The sequence below is a fragment of the Bombyx mori genome, chromosome 18 (assembly GCF_030269925.1).
Source record: "Bombyx mori chromosome 18, ASM3026992v2".
Lineage (NCBI taxonomy): Eukaryota > Metazoa > Arthropoda > Insecta > Lepidoptera > Bombycidae > Bombyx > Bombyx mori.
The window spans coordinates 7,049,149-7,062,766 of record NC_085124.1 but is presented as its reverse complement, the minus strand read 5'-3'; the positions used below and the strand labels follow the sequence as shown (position 1 = coordinate 7,062,766).

The window sequence follows — 13,618 nt, the reverse complement described above, 5'->3', positions numbered from 1 at the left end:
TAAGATTCGATATTAGAATAACCAATTCTTTCCATTTCGTGATCGTGTGTTTGTAAAAATAAAACCATTATTTAAAATACTTTTTTGCGATTTTGTTTCAGCCTAACAGCACCTAAAAGAAACACAAAAGTACCCGTTTTATACGAAAATATTATGGTTTGTGTACACGTATGAATAATCCTTGCCATAACTTAATCACAGAAGAAATAAAAATCATCACCAGATAAAAAAATTTGAAGGCAAAATGTAAATCTTTAGATATGTAGGTACGAAGTATTTTTAGTAGAGCGTTTTTTTAAATCGCATTAAAAAAGCTACATATATGTACATGGATATCACATTTGGCGTAGATATTAAGTGGATGCACTTCACTTGAAGACATGACGTCATGGCTCCTATAACTATTTCATGCACTCATAAGACCGCCTGCTCATCATACTAAAATGAAAATAAAGCTTCAACATAAACACAGGACTGTATAGACTGATAGACGCAATCCATGTATTTTTGTACCCAATAAAACCTTAATATTAATTTTCAAAAAAAAAACTATCTAACATATGCGTTTCACTGTTACAACCAAGTTTCGCTTTCTGTTTAAATTGAAACATAGTACAGTTACTGTTGACACATAGCAGTAGGCAGTGGCTTGGCTCTGCCCCTGGCATTGCTGAAGTCCATGGGCGACGGTAACCACTCACCATCAGGTGGGTCGTGTGCTCGTCTGCCTACAGAGGCAATAAAAAAAATAAACAAAAATTCTAGAATAATACCATCGATGAAATGTTGCCAAAAACATTTTACATGCGAGTAGTTGTAATGCACATAGCATTTTGAAATCATCACAGCGCAACATGGCCGTAAATTGAAAAAAAAAACGACCATGTTTTTGTTATTACTTTCAATAATTCGTAAATTACTAACTAAAGACTTACGGGCTTGAGTTTCTCTGTTGAAGTTTAAATTCAAATTAGTCATGGAGATTTCCAGCATTACATCAAGACGTGGCTAGGCCTCGGGGCTTTAATTATAGTAGAATTAATCTGAGTTACATAACATCTAAGAACTGAAAGCCTCCTTTGGTGAAGGCTTAGTGCTAAATAATTACATTACTCACTTTGAGATCACGGTTTGTGTCAACAGCGCCGAGTTAGTAATGAATAAATGAAATTGCCGCTTGAAAATCTGGAAGAAATTTAGTTTTAATTATAGCAATCTATTTTTGTGTTTAAGAATTCCATGTTCAATAAAAAATGTTGTTTCTTTTATTTGTCGTTATAAAAAGTGTTTTTGAGATTTATCTTAGGATTTTTAACTCCCTTCTAGCCTAGCAGTGCGATGCGGCTCATGCCAGAGATTACAGGATAAGTTAGAGACACGACATTCCACATTAAGTTAACTCACGTGTGATTATTTATTGGCAGCTATTTACATTCGCAACGGCACCAACAAGTGTGACTAGGCTCAAGCTAAAAATACTAAAAAAACAAATGTAAGTAAATAAATATTTTGTAATTAAAAATGTCTGTTGTATTCCGTATCGGATATTCCGACTTTATGAAACATTATACTTGTACAAAAAGATATATTTCATATTATTCACAGCGAAGATTGGATTTCACAGACATGAAATGAAATAACATTGACAGTTTTTAAATAAAACTCTTTTCCAAAGAATAACTTATTATAATTAATTTTAATAACTATTGATATCAAAACAGCTTGGTCTCATTTACTAATCTTAAGAAGTATCAAAATTATGATAGCCGGATTAAACATCAAAACAAGATTAGTCTATGGGATTTTTTTTAAGAGATGACGAGGAAAATGAGCAATTACAAGATGGCGGTGGCTCAACTTAAAGGCCTAATGAAATTTAGAGTATGCCAAACGGACAATGACTTGCATGGAGTTGTTTGATATTTCATATAAATAAATATTGATAAATTCATTATCTACAAAATACATTTCATAGTGTAAAAGTGAAAAAAGTTTGTTACGCATTTCTTCTTTTTGTGTGTTTTCGTTCGAGTTTGGTAAAAAAATATACTGAAATAATTTTGCATAAAAGTTTTTATGTTTAAACTTTTCAATGGGCTTCGGAATTGATTTCAAATACTTTTGTTGTAGTGGCGTGAACTGAAAATAATAAAATATGATTATTTGAAAAATAGTACAATTATATTAGGTATCTTCTTCGATTGTCGCAAGTCGTAGGGTCGCGTACTTTTTTAAGATCACGGACGACTCAGTACTCATTCACCGACCTTTGAATATTTTTCTAACCACCCTGAAATTCAATAAAATTATTTTTTGCTAATTTTACATTTACTATGAAGGAAAGGTGGCGTCACCGTCAGCGACAACAAAATTACAAACCACCGTTTCACAGTCGATACTACGCTCTTAATTGAGAATAAAGCTGAATTGGTGAGCCCTTTTGATAGAATCGAAAATGGGAGTGTGTAATGGGTATGGTAATGGAACTGGGCCTCCAAAATCAACCACTCCATAAGTATAATTACAGTAGTACACTATTTCAGGTTACTCTACATCACTAGTGCCCTGTCATACTGTCACTTAAGCTCATAAAAAAGCTCATTTTTTCTTGTATCAAAACATTTCCAGTAGCTTGTTTCAATAAAAAATAGATCGTTACAAAAATAATCACGAAACACTAAGATCAGGTCCACGTCTTTCGATTTCCTCACATCTTCCATACCAACAGCTACCAACTCTAGAATTCAGGAGCACGGAAAATTATTCTGAAATACAATTAAAGTTTAAAGTAATTTATTTTAATTTTAATCCTTGTCTGCCATCGCGTAGCTCGTCTAGGCCGTAGTATTTATTCGTTAGCGTTAATATTCATTACGAAACTTGAACCCCACACATTACGACTACGGTATCTAAAGCTTCATAATTATGTGTTATTTAATTATCATTTTTTTGTGACTAGATAAAAATTATAATTTAATTTCAGTAAGACATAGTTTTAGTATATGCTCGGCATAATTGTGTGTCAATAAAAATATGGTTCGTTTTTAGTCTGGACGGATAGGTACTACTGCTTTAGCTATTTCCAGTTACACATTTTGAAGGGAGGGAAAATTATTATGCAACTGAGATATGGAGTCCATATCAAGGTGAATGGGTGGTAATATTTACGGTGTGAGAGATTTAACACCAGGTGGGTCTTCTAATGCAATAAATAGGTTAAAAAAATCATGTTAAAAATTAATTAACGTCAGCATCGTACACAATATGTTTGGTTAAATGACTAAAACTTTAACGGTTTAACAAAATCAATATCTTTATGATAATTTATTCTCAAATATAAACAATAAATTAAATAAGCCCCAATTAAAGAACCCGTTTAGTTTTGCGCGAATTTGCTATTTGGACTTTGGACAGCTCTCAATAAGCTGTCATTTGTATTTAATTTTCTGAATACAGATAAATGACGAATCGACTATTGAATGAATTTAGCGACCCTTTGCAGACCCTCTGGTCATCAATCATAACATATTAGACGTTCGTTCACCAGTGGCTCTGAGCTCTATCGACATCTATACTAATATATAAATTTACAGTGGTTTTTACGGATGTTCCGTTATAACTACTGAACCATGCATCCGATTGACTTGAAACTTGGTATCCATGTAGAAAATACATGTACTTAATGGATAGGCTAATATTTATATGAGTGTTGGACTCCCCACACCAGTTGCGGGGGCGTTAATGATGGAATCTTTGTGGGGGTGAGAAATAATAATGTTAATTTTAAATGGCCAGCGAAGCGGACGAATACAGCTAGTATTATCCAGTAACCGTACTCGTCGAACTCGACAAAGAGGTCGACGTGCAACCTAGCCCATGCATCAGCCCGCTGAGTTTCTCGCCGGATCTTCTCAGCGGGTCGCGATTCCGATCCGGTAGTAGATTCATTCGCGAAGCAATTGCTCTTGAGTTGTTAGGTCTCCTTCGGAGGCGCTCGGGCAGCTGTTAGCAAATCCCACCCATCCTGGCTGAGCCTTTGCTCGCCCACCTGTCCTGGTGAAGCTGGAAAGGCCTTCGGGCCACCAGTAATCTCTCAATCATAAAAAAAAAGCTAGTATTATTATAAATGTAGGCAAATTATTGAAAGTATTTCATTTAAAGTGAATTGAAAATAATACTTTAACACATAATAATAAACGTAAAATTTACTTAAGATATAAAAGGTTTTACAAGTTCAAGAACAACAATTAATTTTTCAAATAAAATATGTGTATTTTTGAATATCATAAAGTTAAAAATTTTTTGCTTATTTTCTACTATATAATTTTGAATATCAGATAGAAAGATAAAAGATGGTGATTTTAATAGCAGTTTTACTAAAGGCAAAAACAATTCGAGACAAACAATTTTGTTGGAATTTCATTACGATGACAATGTTGTCGAGTTCAATTTTCTTGTGAGATAACGAGCGTTGTTGAAATTGTTTCAAGCTCCTAAGTTGAGGCCACTTTGACCTCTGACCCGTGAACATCGCAAATATTCCCATTAGATTCTCACAAAAGAAAACTCTAGTATTTAATTATGAATTTATTAAAACATTTTACAGAGACTGTTTCAAATATTTAAATTTTGAAATTAACCAAAAGTACCTGAAGATGTCTAAAATAATTATGCGTGTCAGCTTCGACATGCGATTGGAGCTTCCTTTTTTAGTGCGGCTGTCATTAAGTATACAATAGACAATAGGGGAAATTAAACTCCTCTATTATTCGCTGTAAGTTTGTTTGATATTAATAATACTTTCTTTTTTGAATCTAACGTGTTCACTATTTAAACAATAAAAAAAAGAAGAAAAAACAACTTAAGTGTTTTCATATTTGTGCGGGTAAGTCTAATTAAAGCCTTTCAAGTGTATGGAACTGTTATAATAAGTTATAATAAGGTATATGCAAGCTAACCACACACAAACCAATTATAATTACATTAATTCGATCACAAACTAATTACAGACTCGGATCATTGTCCACACAAATTGAATCAGTGACATAAATCGCTTTACGGGGATCGTTTTTTTTATTGCTTTTGTGGGTGGACGAGCTCACGGCCCACCGGATGCTAAGTGGTTACCGGAGCCCATAAACATCTACAACGTAAATGCCGCCACCTACCTTGAGTTCTAAGGTCTCAAGTATAGTTACAACGGCTGCCCCGCCCTTCAAACCGAAACGCATTACTGCTTCACGGCAAAAATAGGCAGGGTGGTGGTACCTACCCGTGCGGTCTCACAAGACGTCCAGTGATTACGCAAATTATAATTTTGCAGGTTTCATTTTTATTACACGATGTTATTCCTTCGCCGTGGAGTCAATCGTCAACATTTAAATACGTATTTCATTAGAAAAATTGGTACCTACTTGCCAACGGGATTCAAAAACCGGTGCATCGCTAGATACAAATGCACTAATATGATCACTCTTGCACCAATCAGTAAAAGTCACAAATTCGTCCTCTTATATTCGTGTTTAAAGAAAGCTGTTAGTGGAACAAATACGTATAACACATAACGTGGTATGCTCGTAATTGCTTGTTCTGTTATACTATATCTATACTCTATACTAATATTATAAAGAGGAAAGATTTGTTTGTTTGTATGTTTCGAATAGGCTCCGAAACTACTGGACCGATTTGACCGAAAAATTCTTTTTCCATTAGAAGCCGATATTGTCCCTGATGAACATAGGCTACTTTTTTTTTTTTTTTTTTTGGTTTCATGTGTGTTTTAATGTTTCCGAAGCGAAGCGAGGGCGGGTCGCTAGTTCATTAATAAAGCAGAAAATGTTATTCGAAGTCGATTGTCGATTGAAAATCTTAAAAGCTGCTACGGTTTAGATATTAAAGTAATTAAAATTTACTTGTGGAATAGTAGTGAAGAAGCGATATGTGCTATTTTTGAAATTGTAATGTGGACTGCAGCAACTACCACACTATGCAACGCTAATGTTAATGCGATTATGCTAAACTTAAATTTAAAACTATTGAACACTAACGCGACGCCAACCAACTAATATTGGGAAAGCACTCGACTATGTGCTAACGACATGGAGCTCTAATGAACTTGAAATCCTGCGATTCCATTTTGTATAATGGACGATGACAATCAACTACGAAGCACCTAGTGCAGATGAGATTTATTTTTCCAAAATTATGGCAGCAACTGATTCGAGACTTTTTGATACAGATGTTTAGAAAATCAAAGATTAAAAAATCTGATGGTCCAGCTGTTGAATATAAATTATCATGCACAATATAAAAGTGAGCCTTGCATGTACGAGTGTGTTTGTTTTTATATATTCCATCAAATGATCCCATCATCTCTCAATCATCACCGTAACACCAACTATCGGAGCAGAGTTTTCTTAAAAATATTCGACCCAACAATGACAATTAATAATAAGTTATGGAGAAGTTTTTTTGGATAAAAAAGTGATATTAGAAAAAAATATGCCAATGATACATGCAAACATTGTAATGATGGAAAAACTTTGCCCACCAAATTAGTTTTAACCGATTACTAAAATTTATTACCAGCTCCATTCGGTCTTGTAGTTTCGTAACTCGATGTACATATTTCATCAATTGTGATGACGATTCGTTCGATGCGCTTTTAGAGCTACGTAAGCCCGCAATGGATTTGTGGGAATGACTCGATGTTTGTAAGCTGGATTATTCGGTTAAATATCCAATGTCGCTTCAGCGTTGACAAAATGCCAATATTCCGTGATTGACAATACATTTAGCACGCACAAAAGCAATATAACGTGAATAATGAATCATGTGACTTCGATTCGAATTTTATTCCACTTCACAAGAAGGGGAGTATGTAATAATTTTCGATTATGTACTAATGGCTAATATAATTCAATTAGTAATCTATCTTCTATCTATCTATACCTATATATATAAAAATGAATTGCCGTTCGTTAGTCTCGCTAAAACTCGAGAACGGCTGGACCGATTTAGCTAATTTGGGTCTTGAATTATTTGTGGAAGTCCAGAGAAGGTTTAAAAGGTAGATAAATATGAAAATTCTCGGAATTAAATAAAAATAACAATTTTATTTTCCCTTCGATGTGTCCCCCGTCGGATGGATTCCTTCTGTTTGTTTTAAGTTTATTTTATACAAAAGTTTAGGTCTTTTATTTCTCGATTGAGGCACTACAAAGTCTGCCGGGTCAGCTAGTCGTAGATAAAATATTCTTGTTTAGAAGACTTAAGGTGTGCGTTGATTTCTCTTATTAATTTATGAAAATATGTAGTTTGGTGTACTCAGGCGGAATTAATCTATTAATTTCTTAATGATAACAGCAGTGTATGTTTTAACTATCGTAGGCAGACATGTACTTACATTCACTTCGCATTTACGTTTTTATTGTTGGTCTATCAGACTTTTCCTTTTATTTTATATTTTTAACGTGATTTTCTTTGTTTTTATTGAAATTATGACAGTTTACTCTCACAAGATCTTTCTTCAAAAATACATAAACTGCCTTAATTTATAATACTGATTAAGGTGATTGAAATTAAATATTACCTTTTCATTTCCATAATAAAATGAAATTAGATTGATTAAAAATATAAGCCCAAAAGTCACGAATATAGACTTAACACGCATTACTTAAAATAAATTTAATTTAATGCGAACGCAGACATATTGAAATTGACCGGTTTTGTTACAATCCATGTTTCTTCTGGTTAAGCCTATAACAAATATAGAAATTATGGTAAAAAGTAGATCGCAGTACTCCGATATTTTTATGTTACGAAAATCTCAAAATCGGAATTATGCTCGGTAATATATTCTATTACTGATCAATAAAGACCATTGAGTTATTAACTGCTACTTAAGATTTCGCAAGGATAAATTAGCTGCGATGCCGCACGTAACACTTTAAACCCCAGATCTCGGAATAAAATGGAGAAACGTTTCCAATGTTTTTGTGGAAATAGACATTCTTATGTTAGCAGGATAGTTGATTTTTTGTTGTTGTAATGTGTTTTTGAAGTGAAAACTTCTTTAGAATCGTTGTGATTTCAAACCGGATGCAACGGAAAAAACGACAGGTAAGAGACACAAATACAAAAATGTGTAGGATGAAGCCAGCAAAGAATGAGACAGAAATATACATACTATTTAATACAGCGCCATCTGTGAAATTTTTTAATACTAACGTGTGTACGAAAGCTCTTGTAGTGAATTTTAATTTAGGATTATACGTGAAATTAAAATATCAATTCACAGAGGGCGCTACCTTACAATTATTTACTAATGGCAAAATTTTACATATACTTAAGACGTTTAGGATAATTGTATTTTAATTTTGGAAGGTTTCACTTCTACCACGTGTGAATTGCACACATGTCTTTTTTTTTTAAGTTACATTTCTTCTGTATAATCCTATCAAATTAAATGATACAGTTACGAAATGAAGGTATATTGTAGGATTCGAGCAAACTGTTGTACTTAACGTGACAACCAGAATTCAACGCCACATAAATTTGAAAGCAGCGGTTGTAGTTTGTAGGCCAATGTCCAGCGCTCGCTCCAGCTGCGAGCTTTTGTGCATTATAAACAAGTTGCACTCGACAATAACAGGACTATTCGAAAATTTGAACCAAATATATGTTCTTTTTTTTCATTATGAACACTTAAATCAAATTCCTTGTTCGCCTACACCAGCCAAGGCTATTGTGATATAGCGTGTTCTTATTTAAAAATTTGTTTTAAAAATTTGTTTACTCTATCAGGGTTGACAATGTAAGGCTACTACTGCATATTTTAGAAGCGTTCATCTCCTGAAGAATACGAAGCCTTATATGTAGGTATATTCTCATCGAGCTAAACATGTATGCAGAAATTCTACAAATTTTACAAATAGACATTTATCGACGATTTTTTTCTAAAAAAAAATACGTTGTAAGTAACTTCGTGACATACATTAAATCGTTACGTAATCGTGATAAGAAACTCACCCCATTAGGTACATAAACATAATACCTGTTTCTACTGCAAAGCACTCATATTCGGTTCGAACGATAGAACTTCAACCTTATAGTTAGTTAGTGACAGCATTCACGTTGTAAGGTCTATCGACGCTTTCGAGATTAAGGAGTTATAGCGGGTGAGACTTCAGCAATTAACATTTTTTATTACTTAGCTGGCAAAGTGGAAGGAAAGAGGCCTAGGGGGCGTAGTCCCATGCGCTGGTCCGATCAGATTAGGACGACTTTGGAATCCAGCATCAATGTCGCTATCCACTGCGCGGAGGACAGAAGTGAATGGAAGAACAAAGTCCTGACAAAAGTGCTCAGTAAAGGTCACGACCCTCAGAACTGAGGAATACGACGCACGGAGGAGGATTACTTAGCTGGGTGGACTGTTACCAGAGCTCATCGAGAATAATAAGGCAAATGCCACCGCCCAATTTAGGACATGAATTCTAAGTCTCAGTATTATAGCACAACGGCTGCCCCATCCTTCAATCCGAAACACATTACTGCTTAACAGCATTAATAAGCAGACTAGTGGTACCTACCCGTGAGGACTCACAAGACCATGTTGCGCATAGTAATTACGAAATTTTTACAAGGTTCAATTTATTACAGCATGTTATTCCTTCACCGAAAAACTAATTCGTGAACATTTGTTTAGTACGTCTCTTATTAGAAAAATTGGTTACTTGCCTGCGGGATTCGAACATCAGTACAGTCGAATCGGGCGATACAAGTGCATCAGGCGACTTATCCTGAAGGTAACGTCGACTTCTAAAACTTAAAAATTATTAAATGAAAAAAAGCCTTGAAAACTTCCAGCTCATAGTGCCGTAAAAACCAGACCCTAAAACATTATCTAACCTCTTAAAGTTTTAAATTTACCAAGAAACGTAAACTTCAAATTTATACATTATTTTTTAAATTTAGATTCAAATTTTATAAAATAAAGTGATAATTCAGTAAGTGAGTGCGTGTTGGTAAAGAGCTATCAACAGCTGAGCTCTTTTCAAACGCCACATCAAAGAGAGGCGTAAAATCATTCACAAAATCGTATTATAAACAAAATCTTGATGTCTTTATGAAGCAGTAAACTTGTCTCTCATTCATAACCATTCATGATATGATCACGTTTCAGATTATGCGGGCTTTTAATAGGTCAAAATTAACATATGAACGCTCGGGTCATCTCGCCTGAAGGATTATGTGTTAATAGTGTCTTAGACGTTAATAGCGTATGAAGGGTTAAGCCCGTGTTTGGTGATGTTGAGAGAAACTGTCCTACAAAATGATCTCAAGATGACGGTCTAATAGCAGTTTGATGACGAATTTAACACCATGATCGTTCAATCACTGCTCTTTTCTACCAACACCTAATCCTTTAGGTATTGGTGAAATATTGCTATCTATCTATATATATAAAAATGAATTGCTGTGCGTTAGCACTCTAGCTAACTCGAGAACGGCTGGACCCATTTGGCTAATTTTGGTCTTGAATTATTTGTAGAAGTCCAGAGAAGGTTTAAAAGGAAAAGATAAATATGAAAAATATAAATAAAAATAACAATTTTGTTTTCCCTTCGATGTGCCCCTCGTTGGACGGATTCCTTTTGTTTGTTTTAAGTTTAATTTACACAAAAGTTTTGTCTTTTATTTATCGATTGAGGTACAATGAAGTCTGCCGGGTCAGCTAGTTATATATAAAAATTTACAATGTAATGCATTAATTTCACGAAAACTAATCGTATTAATATTTTAAAGCTAATCACATCCGAAATTAAACAATTTAAATTTTAAAACGTGAATGCCATGTAGGTCACCGGACCTAAAGCGGCGCACTGAAGTAATTATGTCGATTTCTCTCTTCGATCTTCTTAATAAGGTGCCTAAATCTAGTAGACTCTGGGAATGACAAACCCGAATATAATAAAAATGAATCTATTTCTAAGAGAACTAAAAGACTGAATCATAAAGTAACAAAATCTAGGCTCTTAATAACAGAAATCGACGTTTTAAAGTTGATCGCTTTCTAATGTTCTAGCTTTAAAATAATAATACCAGTAGTTTTCGTCAAAATAATGCATTACATTGTAAACTTTTATAATTGCATAATTTTGCCAATGCGTTAAACATAAAACTGTAATAAATTTCAGATACTGTTTTTTTTTTGCTTCTTACAGAGACAATGTTTCAATTGATATCGAGTGCAATAGCATTACAGTAATAAACGATATTGTTATAAAATGAGCATTAATATAAAATGACCTTAAATTACCTTTGAAGTCGTCGTGGCCTAAAAGATAAGACGTCCGGTGCATTCGTGTTGAAGCGATGCACCGGTGTTCGAATCCCGCAGGCGGGTACCAATTTTTCTAATGAAATACGTACTCAGCAAATGTTCACGATTGACTTCCACGGTGAAGGAATAACATCGTGTAATAAAAGTGAAACCCGCAAAATTATAATTTGCGTAATTACTGGTGGTAGGACCTGTTGTGAGTCCGCGCGGGTAGGTGCCACCGCCCCGCCTATTTCTGCCGTGAAACAGTAATGCGTTTCGGTTTGAAGGGTGGGGCAGCCGTTGTAACTATACTGAGACCTTACAACTTATATCTCAAGGTGGGTGGCGCATTTACGTTGTAGATGTCTATGGGCTCCAGTAATCACTTAACATCAGGTGGGCTGTGAGCTCGTCCACCCATCTAAGCAATAAAAAAAGAAAAAAACCTTTTTCGAAATTATCACTATTTCGTGTTTAGTTTTTTAAAACCTCCATGGTCTTTAGTCATGCATCAGGGTGGGTTGCGGAATTCGCCTGTGATTTCTATGGGTACCAATATTCGTTTATCACCAGATAAGTACTCTTTTGCCCTCTTTTGTTCTACAGTAAAACAAATACTGTATTAAACTTAAAATCTCTTACAGTTACCATATTTACCAGATAGATAAATAGTATGTACCGGACATTTACTTACAAGCCACTTTCAATCTCATTCCCGTTCTTCATCTCCTTAAAACCATTTAGCTTAAAACGATGTACAGAGGATCACGGATTCACTCAAGTCCAACTAGTTTTATCCAATAAAAAGATATTGGATCATTGCCCTTAGAGAGCACTGCACGGGTTTTCTTTAAACTCATTTATCCTTCAGAACACGACCAGAAAGAATTCTAACTCTCGTAGTAGTGGGAGGAATAATAATTTTAGAGGCAACGAACTCCTGAATTTAAGGCGTTATTTTTATTACCATCAGGTGTAAAGCGCTCATCAGCGGATCTGAATCTGAATCAGTCCCTTAAACTAAATTGCCTATTGACCTCGCACCCTAAATTCAAAAGACATCTAATCCTCCACTCGAGCAGTGAGCTGCCTCTGCGCGCCAGTCTTACACTTTTGGATGTTTACATTGTCTTCTTCATTATTAGGCGTCCCACTTGGCATCCGCTAAACTGTAGCAATAAATTACCCGAGTGGGACCTAATCTTTTCCCACAACACACACGCCTGTAGTTTTCACAACAATGTACATGGTGTCTACTTGTGATAATAAATACAACCCAGGCGTGTCTCATACTCTCTTCCCTAATACCCGAAATGTCACGCTGCGCATTCCTCGCTTCAGACAAAATACGGGTCACCATCCTTTTAGAATTCAACGTGACACTTGGCCACTCTCGCAAAATCTTCTCGGCAATACCGATTCAGTGGCAGATGCCATCGCAAAGCAGCTGCCCTTGAGGTATTAAACCTTCCGCGAAGGAACTCGGGCAGTTGCTGATAAATCTCTCTCTCCTCGCCCGGCTGAACTCGCTCATCCATTCTAATGAAGTTAGAAAGTCTTCCATGCTACGAGCGATCTCTCAATCACAAAAAAGGCCTGACGGTTGTACCAAGTATCGAACTAGCCAGGATAAATTAGGACCGAGACCCCTAGGTTTATTCGTAAGGTTACAGAAAATTACAGAGAATTAATGAAAATTAAATCATTACATTTATATTACTAGAGTATTTTATTGCAACATACATACAATATACACATAATATATAAGTTGTATAACTTCTAAGTAATAAAAAGAAGAAAAAAAAGATTAACTTTGAAATCGAATCATCTGCTTATCTTATCTCTCGGTTATTATCTACTATACTTAATATCGGTGTCTAAAATTAGTTCAGATATTTTAACATTAGTCATTGTAAGCAGAGTGGCGCAGTGGAAGCGTGCTGGGCCCATAACCCAGAGGTCCGTGGATCGAAACCACGCTCTGCTATTGTGAAATGTTCCGTTTTGTTTCTTTTGGGGTTAAAATTAACATGACGTTAATTCACTCTTTCCAACACTAACTGTCACAAGTAGAGTGGCACAGTGGAAGCGTGCTGGACCCAAATCCCATGGTTTCGTGGATCGAAATCACGCTACGCTATTAAAGTATTTCCCAGACATTAAAATTTAATTTCTCAGAGTCTCAGAAAATTATCTTGAAACGGGCACATAAATTCTCTCTCTCCAGTTACTATCAGAATAGTGCAGTGTAAACAACGCTTTGTTTTCTGTTTAATGTACACTGTGTAT

At 35.0% G+C, this 13,618-nt stretch overlaps 1 non-coding gene across 1 annotated transcript; it reads left to right on the top strand.

Moving 5' to 3' along the window:
* The first annotated feature begins 13,244 nt into the window (after positions 1–13,244).
* On the top strand, positions 13,245–13,316 carry TRNAM-CAU (transfer RNA methionine (anticodon CAU)). Its single transcript has one exon. It is a non-coding gene; the product is annotated as a tRNA-Met (tRNA).
* Positions 13,317–13,618: the final 302 nt, after the last annotated feature.